A 19,336-nucleotide genomic window follows, 5' to 3' on the forward strand; every position below is an offset into this window, starting at 1 on the left:
ATCAAGATGGCCAAGAAACAGTAGAAAAAAAAAAAAGATTGTTGCTATTGTCACTGTTGTTTGATCTTCCAACTAGGCTGCAGAGGAGGGAAAATGAAAGGTGTGGAGAGGAGCAGATCACAGCAGTGACCTCAGCAGACCAAATGGCGAAGAGAGAGGGTAAGAGTACCTCTAAGAGTCCTTCTCCCTCCAGGTGGGAAGGAGTAAGGAGGTGGGTGTGTAATCTCGGGGAGACAGAGTTAAGAGGTCTGGACAGGGGGACGGCAAGGAAAGGAGGAGGGCCCGCCCAAGAATCTCGGAACACCACTCGCATCCAACTCCTGGCAGCTGAGCGGAAGCCAAAACCTGCACACCAGCTGAGGCGCTGGTCCTCCAGTGACTGCTGGCTGAGAACACCTCCAACAACAGCTACCTGTAAATGACCCTAAGTACGGCTGAGCCATATGCTGACATTTTCCTTTTTAATGGCTCAATATCACTACACCAGCACCAAAACAAACAAATGAATTTTTTCAAAAAAAAAAAATAAAAAAGAGGATGGATCAGTTTAACACCCAGGGCAGTGGACCATCAAAGTGGGCATGGAGGGACTTGCCTGGTGGTCCAGTGGTAAAGAATCTGCCTTACAATGCAGGGGACGTGGGTTCCATCCCTGGTTAGGAAACTAAGATCCTACATGTCATGGGGCAACTAAGCCCGTGCACCACAACTCCTGAGCTCATGCCTCAACTAGAGAGCCTGTGGGCCACAAACTACAGAGCCCATGCGCTCTGGAGCATGCACGCCACAACTAGAGAGAAGCCCACGCGCCACAAGGAAAGATCCCTCATGCCTCAACGAAGGTCCCGCATGCCCCAACTAAGACCCAATGCAGCCAAAAATAAATATAATTAATTAAAATTTTTTTTAAGTGGGCATGGAAAAGCCCCATAACTCGCTTCCCAGGGGGACTGAACAACGTGCTTACTATGTACCAGGCAGTGGGTACATACTGCATTTCATACTCACTACAACACTATAATGTAGGCATTAGTAATAACTGCCTCATTTAGAAAGAATGATGCTCACAAAAATGACATCACTTGCTTCGTCAAGAATACACAGTATTCAGATATAGTTAAATGGCAGAGGCCCAAGATCTGTCTGATTCCATAAACGTGCTTTCAACCTCTATGGTATAGGTCAGTCGTAAGAGAGGCATACATTTTTATTGGGAAGTTATTATGCAGAAGTTTTACCTTATTCCGACCTGGGAAGAGGGTAGAAACATGCTGGAAAAGGTGAAATCGGTGCCCAGTCTCCAAGATGAGGAGAGGGCTACTAAGGCGGGGATGGGGCATTCCAGCAAATGGGACGGCGTGAAGGCAAACTCCACGGTAGCACAGAGCCTGGCGCGTGGGCCTGGGGAGGGGAGGAGCCCAGCATTCAGCACTAATGGAGCTGAGAACCGCAGTGCCAGGCAGGGGGCGGGATGGTTAGAATGATGAGGCTGGGGACATGGGGGTGGAGCTCTATTCACAGCATATTAAATAATGTAAACTTTAAACGTTTCAAAATCGATATGAACTGAAGGCTTTTGCTCTGGAAAATAGATAAAATACTGTTCCAAATAAAGTAATATAACTTAGGAGCCATCAAAATTAGAAAATACTATCAGAGATGAAAAGGCTAAAATATGGTTCCATACAGCACATTATGTATAGATGTCATATCACCTGTCACCGAGCGGTTTCATTATTTGCTGCTCTCATCTCACCCCCGCCTATAAAGTAAATGGTTTCCGTGACTAGCTTAATACTTGGTATATTATAGGATGTGTTGGTTGGACATTTAGTAAAAATACTAAATGTTCAACATATTTGAAGATTTTTTTTCAGAAAAGGAAACATAAATGACCATGGATATATGAAAAATATGCATAACTTCATTCATATTAAGAGAAATAGGAACACACTAAAAGTGAAGTGGAGTACCCTTTCGCCCTGTCAGATGGTGTAAGTCAGAAAGACATGACCTTACTGGTGGCCAATTTGACAAAGTCTGTCAATATTTAAAATTCATATATCCTTTGACCCAGTAACTCTACTTCTAAGAAAATTATTCTACAGTTATACTCAAATATGTGTTCCAAGAATCTTCATTGCACCATTGAATGATGACTTTGTTTGCCATATGTTCAGTTCCTTGCTTTCTGGATCCTTCTGTTTCTTCATTTTTAAATTCTCTCCCCTAGTTGTGGCAAAACCTACAGTATACCCTTAGGATAGTCAGAATAATTATTTCGATTCCTTACATGTTTCAAATGTCTTTATTTTACTTTCACAAGTATATTAATTTAGCTGGGTATAGAATTCTAGGCCGGGAATAATTTTCCCATGTTCCAGCAACCAGGATTAAAACTGAGAAGTCTAAAGCGTTGTAGATCTGTTTTTCTCTTCTAAAAAGCTTTACAATCTCTCTTTTCCTTACATTCTGGAGGAATTTCACAATGATGCGCTCTATTGCTTTTGTTTTATTTTTGTTTCCTATGTCAGTATTCAGTGAGCCCTTTCAATCTGAAAACTTTGATTCTGGAGAATGCGTCCATGTTATTTCCTTAATAGTTTTGGCTCCTCTATGATCTCTGTTCTTACTCTCTGGAAGTCCTTTCAGTTGCATATTAGACGACAAGGAATAATCTCATGTTCTTATACTTTCTCTCCTCTTATTCTTATTACTAATAATAGTACAGGGTTCTAAGTTACACTTATTAACTCCTTTAATTCTCACAATCCTATAAAGAATATGTACTATTACCTCATTGTACAGATAAGGAAACTGAGGATAGATGACAGATAATTAGCATAAAGTCACTCAGCTAGTAAGTAGCAAGCTAGCCTCTTAATCATTTTTCCTCTTTGGGGAGAAGTTGCTTCAACTGGCTTTACGAATCTTCAAATGATTTTTTACTGCTATAAAATTGTACTAATTTCAAAGCGTTCTCTCTGGTTCTTTCACTTTGTCTTCGGTGTAGTGACTTGTTCTTTTTTCATGTGTGCCATATATTTATTTTTACACTTACAGATTTTGGAGTGCCTGCCTCCTTTGTACACTGTTTCTCTGAATCTCATATTCTAACTTTTTTCGTTTTGTTTTTGTCTCTTTCACACTAAAGCTTTCTTCAAATGCTTAGTGATAATAAGGGGAACGCTAACGGCAAAGTGGCAGCTCTAGGGATAAGGGCACGATTGTTGACTGACGGGTCTCCCTCCAGGGTGTACTCCCCAAACTTGGCTGCTGGGTGCCTTAAGTACTGGTATTTGAGGTGAGACACAGGCATCGGAATATTTAAAATCTCCCCCAGAAGATCCTAACATGTAAGTTTGAAAATAACTGATCTTGGAGGGACTCTTGGTATTATCTGGGGCTAGTTATTTTATTCAGGGGAGGAATTTTTTCTGTCCCCTTGGATTGGGGAATCAGGTGAGGCAGAGGACGAGGATATCAATAAGATAAACTGTCCACATCCAAGCAACGAAGAGGGGAAAGCAGTGAGACAGGGTCTTATCATTATGTGAGTAAACTTATTAAATCTCTACTTTTAATAGCAAGTCCCACCTCCACCCTAGAGTGTGTTTAGTGCCCCAAGTGCACTTCTAATTTCACATCTCTAGAAAGTAAAATTCCATGCCATATGATCCATCTGTCCCACTCCTGGGCATATATCCAGACAAAATGATAATTCAAAAAGATAATGTGCCCATGTTCACAGCAGTACTATTCACAATAGCCAAGACATGGAAACAACCTAACTGTCCATCGACAGATGAATAAAGAAAATGTGGTACCTATATACAATGGAATACTACTCAGCCATAAAAAAGAATGCCATTTGCAGCAACATGGATGGACCTAGAAATTATCAAGCTAAGTGAAGAAAGTCAGAAAGACAATTACCATATGATCTCACTTATATTCAGAATCTGAAATATGACACAAAGGAACTTCTCTACAAAACAGACTCACAGACATAGAGAACAGACTTGTGGTTGCCAAGGGGGAGGTGACGGTGGGGGAGGGATGGATTGGGAGTTTGAGGATTAGTAGATGCAAACTATTATATATAGGATGGATAGACAACAAGGTCCTACTGTATAGCACAGGGAACTTTTATTGTAATCAATATTGTAATCAATATCCTGTGATAAACCATAATGGAAAAGAATATTAAAAAAGAATGTATATATATATATGTATAACTGAATCACTTTGCCGTACAGCAGAAATTAACACAACATTGTAAATCAACTATACTTCAATAATTGTTTTAAAAAGTAAAACTCCAGTCTTCTGCCCATGGGAAAGATGGAATCAGCTGACTGTGGGAAGTTGGGGAGGGGAGCTGGAAAGTTTAAAAACATACCATGAGTCCCAGTTCCAGCCCCAAGTTGTACTCTTGCTTCTGATCATTCAAATTTCAGAGTCTCCCTGGAATTTTGTACTTCAGCAGAGGAAATCTGCTTGTTTCTTGGGTCACCCCACCCCCCTACAACACAGAATAGATTTCTCTTGCGTGTTGACTGAATCATCATGTATCATCTGCTTTCCAGTTTCTAGAAGGTTGACTCCTTGCATCACCTGATCTCTTTGCCACTCTGTTCTCTTGTGTAGTCGTGTCCTTTTGTCCTTTCTAATTTTTGAAAGGTTTTACACGAAATCTAAATGCTTAATCATAAATCTCCCACCTATTGATTCTAAATTCGACTAGGGATGATTGATAAAGAACGTCAACCTAGAGGCCACAAGGTAACATCAAAACACTGAAGAAGGGAGCAAGTTGTCTTGAGAAACCCTGTTGATATTTCACCTGCATTTAAGCCACAGGAAAAGATTTTAAGGAGCTGTAGTTCCAATAATATCAGCACATGTGTTTACTATGCCCTTGGCTGGTCGTTCTTCAGTTTGAAAACGGCAATATGATTTCATGAACCATTGACTGAAGATATTCCTTTAGATGTTTGCCCCAACCTCTTACTAGAATGTGGAGTCCTCAGTTTTGTTCGGAGTACCTAGTATAGAATATGATACCTAGTGGAAGGCCAGTTAATTTTGGGCAGAGAAAAGGAGGTAGGTAGGAGGAGAAAGAGGAAAGAGTGAGGAGGGAAAGGGGATACTTGTTCTCAGTAACTTATTGAAGATCTAGAGACATGTGAACAATGAGACTGCAGGTTTGATTTAACCTACAGTTATTGGAGTTTTGATGTGTGCCAATCACTATGCCATGCACTTTACATATATCCTCTTGTAAATCACTTGATAATCCTAATAGGTAGGAGATAGCATCTCCAAGTTCAAGTTGAGAAAACCAAGCTTCTGGAAGGATAAGTAAGTCTCCTGAGCTCACAAAATTAAACTGGTTTTGGAGTATACTGGTTTTTCTGATCTCCAAGCTTATGCCTGTAACACAATGCCACCTCAGCTTACGAGTCAGAAACGAAACTCAATGTACTATACTTGTCTTTCCTTCACACACACAGTCACCCAGCATATGAAGAATGTCCCCAGAGCATGGCAATCAGCTTGGGGAACAAGGATTAGCATCACGTGCAGGTCCATTTTTCATCAGTTTATTTTTAATGACCTTCACATACTGATCAGATCTTAAATAGAATAGCCCTGTAGAAACAAACTGTGTCGAACCCAAATTCCTTCTACTACAATTTAAGCCCATTTATTCTCTCTTTATCCTCGGGAGAAAGGGAAAATTCCAGATAATCTTACTCCTTTTAGTAAGACTGCCACACTTGTGAAAAATTGTAATTTATAGTGTCTCTTACACAGTAGCCAAGAAAAAAAAATCTCACTGTATTCAGCACTGGCCAGCCTCTTACTATTTATGTATTTATTTTTTTATTGGATTTATACCCTTTTCTTTCCTCTGAAGAGCTCCAGGTTCTACAGGAGAACTTTTAAGCAGCAACCATTAATTCAACATGATAAGCCTGACTCTGTCTCCTATAGGAAGAAAGCAGAATATCATAAACTTAGCCAGAAAAGGATCACTGATCTGAAACTAGCCAAGCCCAATTTATAAAGGCAAAATGCCCAAAGAGAGGCATAGCCAGTGAGAACAAGAGCAGGACTAGGGGCAGAGCCAGAGGGAAGAGTTTTCACTGAAGGGCATCCATGTAAAAGAGAAGTATCGGCTTTCCTTTCCCAGGAAGCTCACGTGTTGCAGTGAATGCAGGGAAGAGTGTGGATGTGGAGGTCTGTGGTGGGAAGAAACAGGAATGGATGGGAGAGTGAAGACCGCAGAACCAAGGATGCAGGAAGGGTGTGTCCTTCAGTAAATACAGCAAACAGAGAAGAGGTAAGAGTGGAAACTGAATGACATCATACCTTCCATGGGGAACCAGGGAGCAGGGGACTATAGGAAGTCCTGACTTGGACGTTAATCTTGGCATTATCTGTGATTTAAATGCAATCATCAATGGCCAAGAAGATAAACTACCTTACAGTACTCTATTTCTTCACACAAGCTTTGTTCAAATACAAGTATTATAGAGAAATTAACTAGATCATACGATTAAGACTACAGTCTCCTAACTTAAAATTCCCACTTGTGAAGAATTTCATTATTAGTGTATGTGCGTGGTCTAGCTAGGAGTCCGGACAACCCAGACACAAATTCTCCAGAAAAGTGGAGTCTGTTTCATGGGATTCATATGCCCCAAGTAGACGGAAGACCTTAACAACACTCAAGATCTTAAGCCTTATGTTACTGATCCTGTTGCCCCTGTAGCAGCCCGCTTAAGGGGCAGACCATCCAGTGAAGTTGCCCATATCAACTGCTACCGTGAAAGAAAAAAAAATTGCATGGATTGAGCTGATTTAACTCCCTAAGAAGAAAATCTTCTTTAATAATCTCAGGGAGAATAGTGTCAGAGTTAGAAGGAATATTTTATAAAACTACTTGGAGTAGGGTGATGGTGTGAGACTGCACCCCCCCCCCCCGACCCCCCCGCAAGGGAATACTTGAGAATAAAAGATAGTCATGAAATAGCCTTCTGGGAAGAGTGTGTCTTGTCTTAGGAGGACGAAGCTACAGACAAAGCAGAGAATTTCCTTTCCCACCCTTATCTCCACAGCACCATTAAAAGATTAAGCTCTAGACTCAAAAAGACCTGACTTTGTTTCCAGGCCATGCTACTTAGCGGTTGCATAACTTCAGAAAGTTACTCAGCCCCAGTTTTTATCACTAGGAAATGGGACTAGTAATAGTATCTGCTTTGTAAAATTTTTGTGATGATGTAATAGGGAAGAAACTTTTGTGTTCTATTACAAGTTAATCACTAAAGGGATGGTACCTATACGCTTAAATTATACCTAACGACCCATCTCTGGGAACCCTTCCTCCCAGGTAATGAGCATTAAGCGAAAATACCTTTGCTTGGCTCACAGAAAACATCCTGATCAGGCCCACCTGTGAATGACTGCAGGGAGTTAGAAACTAATACATCTCCTCTGGAGGCTGACCAGAACTAGGAAGTGTTTGACTTTACTCCCTCCCCTTTTACTATAAAAGAAGACTGAATTCTAACCCAGGCAAGACGGTTCTTTGGGACACTAGTCCACCTTCTTCTCGGTCTGCTGGCTTTCCAAATAAAGCCTCCATTCCCTGCCCCAACAACTCACCTCTCAACTTACTGTCCTGTTGTGCAGTGAGCAGTACAAGCTTGGACTCGGTAACGATGAGTCAGTGAAATAATTCATATACACCAGTCAATATAATGCGTGATTACCTATCAGCACTCAACGAACGTTAGCTTCTATCAGCATCATTATTATTATATTATTAGAGATTCAAGCTTTTATCTCTCAGGCAATAAAGTGAAGAAATAACCATACTTCCTGCTTTTTGTGCCCTGCGCCTCAACATCCTTCTATTTTATAAGTGCCTTATTTTCCTCTCAGCACTAATGCTTAATTTTTTCGTAGTAACTACAGTTTATTTCAGTGATTATTTGACTCCCCCATGAGAATATGAGCACCAGGTAGACAAGCCTGTATTGCTCACCCTGTATCACCAGCACAGCCAGGGACCCCGCAGATACCAGAACAAGTCTGTTGACTGAGAGAAACAGGCCTGACACCCAGGGCATACTACATAAATCTGTAATTTGATAGATACGAATATAAACAAATGCATCGGTCCAACGAGTAGCTGGGAACAACTCCATTTTATGTGTCAGTGGCTGTTCTTCTGTATGGGCCACTTCTTACCCAGCGGGGGACATGGTGAGAGGCAGCTGCTTTATTACTGATTGAGAACTGGTTAATGAATTATGACGGCTTAGCATAACGAAGAGGTGAGTAAATTTGAAGAGGGCCAGGTTGATCAGCAGAGTGATTTAAACGTTAGAAAATAGGAATTAGGACGAGAGGCCAAGGGAATTGGGGTTATGTAGCCTGGAGAAGAGTATGGGAGGAGGTTACATAGCAGGCAAAGGCCAGCTGTTTTCCATTTTTAGAGACTAATCCACGTAATGAAATGCAGGAGGTGATGTGTAAAATTCACCAAGGGACTGAGGATCTCTTAAACATACATTTATGATATGGCTTTGGGCAACTCTCAAATTTAAATTACACTAGGGAATTATAGTGGAAGAAAATCACAATAAAAATAGCTGTTATGAGGTATTTGGAAATACATATGTGGGTTTAAATTAAGTCAAATATTAGTCAAAACACAAAATACACAAACAAACCTGAATACCTTAATTGTATACATAGCCCTCACTTAAGTCTGTGGTACACTCATTATTTCCAAGATAATTATTTAAATTCAGTAAAATTTTGATTCAGTTACGATTCATCACAGGGTTTTTCCCCAGGAAATAAACTAATCTAGAACTTTATGGGTAAAAGAAATAGGCAAAATAATATTTTACATAATCTTGATTCAGTAATGAAAGTACCAGAATTTGATGATTTAGAATAATCATTTTAACTTTCATCGCACTTTACAAAACAATTTTATCACATTATTTATGCATTAAAACAAACTACAACTTCAAAATGTATCATTTTATGAATCTCTTAGTAAAGGATGATGTTGCAACTTAAAAAATAATCCCCACATGGGTAATTCTGAAGCTACATACTTAACAAATGTTTTAGAGTTGAACAGACCTATGCTAGAAATATATGTTCTAATTTTGCTCAAAGGATAGAATGTTTGCCTTGGTCATTTTATTCATAAGAATTTTTCTTGCTGATGATTTAGAGTTTGCATGTAGAATGAAATCACATTTTGTTAGATATTTTTTGAAAAGAATTCTCTCATAAACTGAGTGTATACTGAATGTAAGCACTATATGTGAATTACTTCTATTTCTTACAACAGTCCTTAAAGTAAGCACTACTGCAGTTACTTTCCAGATAGAGAAACCTGTCTTAGATGACAGCACTCGTGTCTGGCATCAGTGGCATTTTGTCCAAAGATGTAGGACTCTAGAAGATATGCCAACTACTTTCAAATGTTTATGAAAAATAATTGACTACACACAAGAGTAACAGTAAACTGGGAAAGTTTAAATAATATATTCTATTAACCTGGGATTCAAATTTTAAGTAAAATCTTTACAGAGCTGTTAGAGCCTAGTGGTTAAGACAATGAGCTTTGAAATCAGCTGGAATGGGTTCAATTATTGGCTCCAAATGTTTGCTGTCTCTTAACTAGTTCCACTTCCTCCTCGCTAAGATAGATTTGATAAGAGTAATACCTACTTCTTAAAGCTGTTTTGAGAATGAAGTGAAATCCTGAACGCATGCCAGGTGTACAGAAGATGCACAATGATTGTATTGGAGACGCTAAATTACACATTTAATGCAAAACACAGAAAACCCAGTCTTCATCTTTACATAGCAAAACAATGAAATTCTGGGTTTCAAACTAGCATGTATGCCTTTGATATATTATTTTACTATCTCCTTTTTTTTTTTTTTTTTTGACATTCTTGCACTTTCATTCCAGCTTTGTTCTTGGAAAGGAAGACAGTAAAATGACTGCAGGATCCTGCATCTTTGATAAGTGCTTTAATTTGGTATGTTTACTGTCTTGTGGGAGGCTGCTGTTTAATAGTACATTTTCAGGAAAGCCTATCTCTTAAATTAAGTTGTTTATATTTCAAACGCAACATGGCAAAATGCAAGTATATTGTCATTATTCCACAGCCTTAGGAATCATGCCTTCGGATTCTTTGAAAGGATGTTGTTTTTCCTCTTCCTTGCTGCCTAAATGGTCTTAACAGATACAAGAGCACCATCTTTTGGCAAACATGAATCATGAACTTTAATTTTTTTTCCTAACGGCTTTCTTTCAACTCCTATCTTGTAGGTGGTCATACTAAAACTGACTCAGATGCAGATGACATTGAAACAGGTACATCGTCAATTTTTTTTCCAAGTGACTTTAGCTTTGAAGGAATGAACCAAGCAACTTCTTTCATTCCTCCCACAATAACTTGAACAATAAATAGCAGGGATATAGTTTAATAATATATTTTGTGGATCCAGAACGCTTGTACCTTTCTGCTCACAATATATATCCATCCAAAAATGCCAGATTCACATAAGAGCATTAACTCCCTGATTGCTCTGTCATGCGTGCCCAGATCTTATTGCAGAATTACCTTATATCCTGCCAGTGTCCCCAGAGGACGATCCACTAACCACTGATGCTACTCGGCCCAGAATAACTCCGTTCTAAGGCTACGTGGATTCCAGCCCTCTACCTTTCTCCACGGTACTTGCCACTGCCAACTGCTTCACTGCCACTGCTACTACTGTGACACTTCTACTGTGACACTATGAAAGCCCTTGCTCTTACTAGACCCCCAACTATTTAATACTGTAAAAATCAATACAGAAAGCAAAAACACCTAAATGTATATTTATTCAACTTCTAAGAGGACTCTGAGTTGCACAAATGTAGTAAGATCATTGTGTTTCATGTCTGGAGAGACAATAAAATGAGGGGAAAAAACCTCTATTTATGTTATACTCGTGTTCGCATGTGATGAACTATATTGAAGATTATTTGTTCACTGGAAACAAGAACTTTACATTTATTTTTAATGCTAAAATATTATAATACTAAATGTGTGACCGTAATTTCCAGTGGTACAAAATTTTCCCAAATCTTGGAATGTATGTGTTGATGTTTAATGGAAAGGGAAGCATGTGAGACACTAAACCTCTCTCTCTCTTCATTAAATGAAGAAAAAAATTGAAAACTTATTAGGGAAATAACACATAGCTCAATCTATTATTCCTAAGAGTCTGCATGTAATATAGTGTGATGATATTAATAGAACAGTACAAATTCAAAGAAGAAAGAAATTCATACTACTTCCAAAGGGTACATTCACAAGTAAAAATAATATTTTGATTCAAAGACATTTTATGTGATCATCTTAACAACATATCTTAGGTCACAGTCTCCGGCTCCACCCTAATATGGAGAGTTATGTGCGGCAAGTTTACTGAGGAACGCATCTGGTACCAAAACCTCTAGCGGATGGAGGAAGGGGGATTAGGCAGAGGGAGACGCTGAACTGTGATGCAGTCAACAAAGGTCCAAGCCAATCCCTTGGGGAGCTTAGGAGCAGCGATGGCTCCTCAGCGTTGCCCCAAATTTAGCCAGGGGACCTAGGTCCTTGTCTGGCTACACTGAGTAGCTACTGAATGTGGGCTTCCCCCAGGGAGAGGATATAACCTTGTGCAAGGCAGCTCATTCAGACCAAGTGCAAGTCCCAGGATCTATCAGCGGTCAGTACTCGCAGCAGCTGGCGAATGAATGCTTCTCACCTGGGGGGCAACCTGGGGATGCCCTTCAACATCCACTGCATCCCAATGCGAAGATCAGGAAGAGTTTCCTGTTGTTTATATTGTCGGCCTTAATTTTAGCCTTCCTCACTAATTTGATATACCTTTAAACTCAAATACCACTTTTTATAGAAATTCTTAGACTTACAGTGAATTCTAAGATTAGAATGTTAAGACTTACAGACTCTTAGCTCAGAGTGATTTACCAATTACCATGTCTTGAACAGAACAATCGTTACGTTTTTTAATCAAAGAATAAATTATTGTGGCACTGTATCCAATGCCAGTCTTCGTATCACGGTTTCCGAACTACGTGCCACGGCACTCCAGGCACTGCCTCAAACTCACCGGAGAATCATGAGATACTTTTAAAATTCCAAGGAATCAGGCTTCCCTGGTGGTGCAGTGATTAAGAATCTGCCCGCCAATGCAGGGGACGCGGGTTCGAGCCCTGGTCCGAGAAGATCCCACATGCCACGGAGCAACTAAGCCCGTGTGCCGCAACTACTGAGCCTGCGCTCTAGAAGCCCACAAGCCACAACTACTGAGCCCATGCGCCACAACTACTGAAGCCCACGTGCCTAGAGCCCATGCTCCGCAACAAGAGAAGCCACTGCAGTGAGAAGCCCGCGCACCACAACGAAGAGTAGCCCCCGCTCGCTGCAACTAGAGAAAGCCCGCATGCAGCAATGAAGACCCAACGCAGCCAAAAATAAATAAATAAATATAAATTAAAGAGTGCTTTTAAAAAAAAATTTTTTAAGGAATCACAGCAATGTCAGAATGTGAAATACTACCTCAAGGTTGTTCAGTTTTAACATTAGGTTTAAGAAAGGTATCCTCCTCTTGATGATGTATCTTTGTAGAGCTGTGATTTCTGGGGTTAAAATGCTACTAACATGCAAAAATCAGTGTGGAATGAGAAAGGACGGTGGCCAGATCTAATCTAATCATAAGGTTTGAGAAGGTATATACCCAACAGATGCACACATCCCATTAATAAGTAATCGTGGTGAACAAAGAAATGGAAAATATTTTTCTTTCAGTGTAAGCATATTACTTTTTTAAATGGCTTCTGAGTTGTCAGGACATAAATATGTATTAACGCCTGCGGGCACTGTAAAAAAATTACTGAGTCACTAAAGGTATCATGAACCAAGAAAGTTTGGGAAACTTTGATTAACATTCAATCACAGTTGGGAAAAGGATGTTACAGTCGAAGAAGCTACATGTGCAACAGCTCTGCTGTGAGGGATTATCTCATTGATATTTAGATCAATGTGTCTGTTCAGTGCAAGAAGACACTACTATCCATGTGGACTGGCACAAGATGATCTGGCAGAGACAGGCTGGGCCAGCTCTGAAGGACATTATAGACCTATTAATTTGATATTATTCCCTGAAGGCAATAGAAAGGATTTTAATACAGGGGAGGGACATGGTCAGAGATGCATTCTAAAAAGATAATTCTGGCATCACTGTTAATAACAGTTTAGTACTTTATAAATATTCGAGATGATTTAATGACCCAGGAGAGACATAACAAAGAGCTAAACCAAGACACATTTAGGTAGAGTAAGAAGGTCAGACTTTAGATATATAATGAAGAAAGACCAGCCATCAACTGGATATGAGTTATAAAGAAGAGAGAAATTCAAGAATGACTACCAGACTTTTGTCTTGTATACCTCAAAGATCAGTCTATGCAACAAGAAAAGGAATGCAGTAGAGGAACATACTTTCACACAAAGACATCGAACTTTGCTTTGGCACATGGAGTATTTAAGTAGAGCTGTCTAACAGAGTTACACACAGATCTGGAGCTCCACGTAAGACCAAACAAGCGATATTTTACATCATTCGAGTGGAAGATGTTACCCTTTCACTTTGGAAGCAGGAAGGGCAAGGGCAGAGGCAGAGCAAGGCAAGGAAGCCATAATCCCTGGAATTAGGTTCAGCTACAAAAAGAGAAAATTCCAGAAGAATGGCAATAGTGTAATACTGGGAAGACCACACCATCATCAGGGACTCAAGCACCTAGTTTTTTGCTCTGTTTCCTCAAGGTCAACTCAAGTTTCAAGATGGCTGTTGGAGCTCCAATAATCTCTCATTGGGCACAAAGAGAAAGAGAGCATGCCCATACTCTTTTAAAGAAAAAGCTACATCCCACGTGACATTTCCTTCACTTACCATTAGCTGGAAGTAAGTCAGATGTACGGTTACCAATTCATCCAGGTTTGCCTGGGATTTTCTCAGGCTTATTACCAGAAGTCTCACAACCCAGAAAACCCCTCAGTCTCAAGGAAGTCAGGATGGTTGGTCACCTTAATCACATGATCATATCACATGGCAAGAGAGGCTAAAACAAGTAGTTTTCAATCTATTGAACAACAAACTCAGTTAAAAACAGGTTATGCTGCTAAGGAGAAAAGGAAAAATGGGAATGCGACCAGCACACAGGAAATGCAATAGATCTGGGTAAGCAACCAGCAATGTCTTCTATAATGGTGAGCAGTGATCAAGACTTGGGGCTCATCAGTACTTAAGAGGAATGGAGAAAGAGAAGCCCATTAAGGGGACTGAAAAAGTACCATGTGAAATGCAGAGCAACAGCAAGTGAAACAAATTAAAATTCCAAAATATACGAACAGCTCATGCAGCTCTATGTCAAAAAACCCAAAACAACCCAAACAAAAACTGGGCAGAGTAATATTCCATTTTATATATGTGCCACATCTTTATCCATTCATCTGTTGATGGACACTTAGGTTGCTTCCATGTCCTGGCTATTGTAAACAGAGCTGCAATGAACATTGTGGTACATGACTCTTTCTGAATCATGGTTTTCTCAGGGTATATGCCCAGGAGTGGGATTGCTGGGTCATATGGTAGTCCTATTTTTAGTTTTTTAAGGAATCTCCATACTGTTATCAGGGTAAGCTGGGACGAAGTGAGAGAGTGGCTTGGACATATATACACTACCAAACGTAAAATAGATAGCTAGTGGGAAGCAGCCGCACAGCACAGGGAGATCAGCTCGGTGCTTTGTGACCACCTAGAGGGGTGGGACAGGGAGGGTGGGAGACGCAAGAGGGAAGAGATATGGGGACAAATGTATATGTATAACTGATTCACTTTGTTATAGAGCAGAAACTAACACACCATTGTAAAGCAATTATACTCCAATAAAGACCTTTTTTTAAAAAAAAGGGCAGATCTAAATAGACATTTCTTCAAAGAAATGGCCATACAGATGGCCAAAAAGCACAAGAAAATATGCTCAACATCTCTAATTATCAGAGAAAGGCAAGTCAAAACTACGATGAGCTATCACCTCACACCAGTCAGAATGGCCAGCATCAAAAAGTCAACAAACAATAAATGCTGGAGAGGGTGTGGAGAAAAGGGAACCATCCTACACTGTTGCTGGGAATGTAAATTGGTACAGCCACTATGGAGAACAGTATGGAGGTTCCTTAAAGACCTAAAAATAGAACTACCATATGATCCTGCAATCCCACTCCTGGGCATATATCTGGAGAAAACCATAATCCAGAAAGATACATACACCCCTATGTTCACAGCAACACTATTTACAATAGCCAAGACATGGAAGCAACCTAAATGTCCATCAACAGAGGAATGGATAAAGAAGATGTGGCGCATATATACAATGGAATATTACTCAGCCATAAAAAAGAACGAAATAGTGCCATTTGCAGCAACATGGATGGACCTAGAGATTATTATACTAAGTGAAGTCAAACAGAGAAAGACAAATATCATATGACATCACTCATACATACAAATGAACTTATTTATAAAACAGAAACAGACTTACACATATCAAAAACAAACTTATGGTTACCAAAGGGGAAAAGTGGAGGGAGGGATAAATCAGGAGCTTGGGATGAACAGACACACACTACTATATATAAGATAGATAACCAACAAGGACCTACTGTATAGCACAGGGAACTCTACTCAATATTCTGTGATGACCTATATGAGAAAAGAAGCTGAAGAATGGATATTTGTATAACTGAATCACTTGGCTGTATACCTGAAACTAACACGACATGGTAAATCAACTATACTCCAATAAAAGTAAGTTTTTAAATTAATTTTACCATCATCTTTATCATTGAAAAGTGTACTAAGACAACAACAACAGAAAAAAAGAATTTACAAGAAAAGAGCAAATTTCAAGAGAAAGTTTTCACCATATAATCATATGCAACAGGTAAAGCCTGAAAAGTATCCCTGAGTTGAGTTATAGCTAAAAAACAATACAGCCCTGAGGTTGGGGTGAGGGTGCTCTGGGTATCTAATCAAGAGAAAGGTTACCAAAAACTGGAAAGAAGCACAGAAGAGGGGGTTAAGGGGCAAATGGAAACAAACCCCACTTACATCAAAACTTTACTCACGTCAATAATTGTATCTAATGCCGATCCTGAGAACAGGCAGGCTTCACTTTTTTCCCAGCTTCATTGAGGTATAATCGACATATAAAAGTGTATAAGTTTAAGGAGTACGAGACATAATGATTTGACGTATATATTGCAAAATAATTACCACAATGAGGTTAGTTAACCCAACCACTACGTCTCATAGTCACAATGTATATGTGTCGTGTGTGTGTGTGTGTGTGTGTGTGTGTGTGTGGCGAGAACTTTTAAGATCTACTCTCTTAGCTGCTTTCCAATATCCAGAACAGTGTGGTTAACTATAGTCACCATGCTGTACATTACATCCTCAGGACTCATTCATCTTCTAAGTGGAAAACTATACCCTCTGACCACATTCACCAATGAGTTATTGCCTCACACCCGTCAGGATGGCTATTATCCAAAAAACAAGAGATGACAAGTACTGGCAAGGACGTGGAGAAAGAGCAACCCTCGCGCACTACTGAGGGGGATGTAAATTGGTGCAGCCGCTGTGGAGAACAGGATGGAGGTTTACATTTCTCAAAAGGTTAAAAACAGAACTACCATATGACCCAGCAATTTCACTCTGAGCATAGATTTGAAGGAAACGAAATCAGATCCTCAAGAGACCTCTGCACCCCCAGGCTCACTGCAGCTGTATTCGTGATAGCCAAGCCGTGGAAAGAGCCCCGGCGTGCTCCACAGTTAGCCAACACTAGTATTTTAGTACTCTCTGAGAACACACATTTTCTTTGCCTTGGAAACCTCATTCCCTCTAACAGAGAGCTTCCTATAATTCAGGTGCTCCATCCTGGCTGCATTCTTCTTCCTGGCAACCTCACAAAGTACTTTATCTGTGCCTGCAGTAGCCACTGCCCACTGTCAACATCTGTTCAGTGAAAAAGAAAGATTCCGGGGCTTCATTCCCAAGCTCTCCCGAGTATGATCGTAAGATTCTTGACATGATGTCAAGAGGCAGAGGTTATAGTTTTGATGGCAAATGAGACATAACTTCACTGTAAAAAAAAAAAAACGGGAGCCCCGTTTATTTTTTTATTTATTCCGGCTTGCGCGCTCAATTACTTCACCACACAGAGTTTACCTTATCAGGATTTGAAGTCCATCAGCCACCCCTATGCTTCCTCCTTATGTACCAGCGTCCCACTGCCTTCACTTCGTTTCCTGTCCAGCGTAGAGGTCACGGCCCATGACATCAACCACACTTTTTTTCAATACCCTTATTTCCCCTATTCTCCCCCTGGCAAATCTTGACCTTGATAAACCCAGTGGCCCAGCTTGTCCATTTCAGCAGTGAAACTCACATTAATCTCTTTGAGGACTCTCTCACCGGTCCTTCACAGAAAGCTTCTCAGATCTCAAAATTCAGGCCACTTTCTTCAGTCCGCTGCATTTTTAACTCAGCAGACCATCTCCCCTTCCCACCTCACAGATCAGAGAGACGCCAGCAGCTAGGAAGTGCTTCAACTCCAGCACAGCGACATAATCCTCCTGCAACAATGGAGGAGGTGGCTCTCCTATCTCCCCAGGAATGCACTGAACTCTTTCCCTGGCCTTCCTTCTTTACTGACAACTGCCTGCTCCTGCACTCCATCTTTTCCTCTTTTTCACCAGCACCTTCTCACACACAAGCAGGCAAAAATCTCTCCCAATTAGAAAAAACAAAAATCCTTTTTTTTTTTTTTTGCAGTACGCGGGCCTCTCACTGCTGTGGCCTCTCCCGTTGTGGAGCACAGGCTCCGGACGCGCAGGGTCAGCAGCCATGGCTCACGGGCCCAGCCGCTCCACGGCATGTGGGATCTTCCCGGACTGGGGCACGAACCCATGTCCCCTGCATCGGCAGGCGGACTCTCAACCACTGCGCCACCAGGGAAGCCCCCCAAATCCTTTCTTGATTGCTTTGTTCCTACCCTCTCTTTACAGTCAAATATCTCAAATAAACTGTGCTCACTTCCGCAGTCTGGATTCTGCTCCACTGAAATGACTCTCAATGAAGTCACCAGTGGCTGTCACGTTACTGCTGCCAACGAACATGTTTTAGACCCTTTTTGATTAAACTGTGAATCAGGACACGGTAGGGCTGAAAAGTCAAGTTTGATTTCAAATCATGGCTTTACCATTTCCTAGCTGTGAGACTCTGGGCAAGTCCATTAGTATCGACTTTTATCTGTAAAATGGAGATAACAATAAGTAAAGTTACCTAACAGAATAGTTTGTTTTTTTTTTTTTTTGGTTTTTGTTTTGTTTTGTTTGAGGTGCGCGGGCCTCTCACTGCTGTGGCCTCTCCTGTTGCGGAGCACAGGCTCCGGACGCGCAGGCTCAGCGGCCATGGCTCACGGGCCCAGCCGCTCCGCGGCACGTGGGATCTTCCCGGACCGGGGCACGAACCCGTGTCCCCTGCATCAGCAGGTGGACTCTCAACCACTGCGCCACCAGGGAAGCCCCTAACAGAGTAGTTTTGACTAGTAAACGAGAGAAATAATAGTGCAGTGTACAGCATAAAATATGTTAAATAATTATTAGTTTGGGTTTGTAATTATTTTTCTCTCTCCCCTTGATGCGTGACAATTCTCCAGGAATTTCTCACATTTTCACACATCTTGAAAGCAAAGGCACTGAGAGCCTTCCATTCTGGAATCCCTTTTCAAAGATTTTTGTACATGGAAACTTCTTGGAAGATAAAGACTTTGTCCAGGCAGAGGGCAGATTAGTCACTGCCCAGTATAATGAAGGTAAGTCTCTTGGGCAAAATTGGGCACGTCTGCTTATGGTCCACATTAAAAGCCTGGGGTTTCCTAAGCTCGGAGATCCACAGCTGTGAAACAAACTCACTGTGTGTGTAGCATCCACCTAGACCCACTCTCCACTGCCCCCCACGGAGCTTGCGCGGGCGGGCAAGGAGAACAGATGCAAACATGCACTTCAAGTGGCCTGCTCAGCCACAGTTAAGTCCTCTGGCTCTGACTCAAGACTCTCACGTCCTTATAGATGGCCAACAGGCACAGGAAAAGGTGCTCAAC

This window comes from Globicephala melas, chromosome 1 (genome assembly GCF_963455315.2).
Source record: "Globicephala melas chromosome 1, mGloMel1.2, whole genome shotgun sequence".
NCBI lineage: Eukaryota > Metazoa > Chordata > Mammalia > Artiodactyla > Delphinidae > Globicephala > Globicephala melas.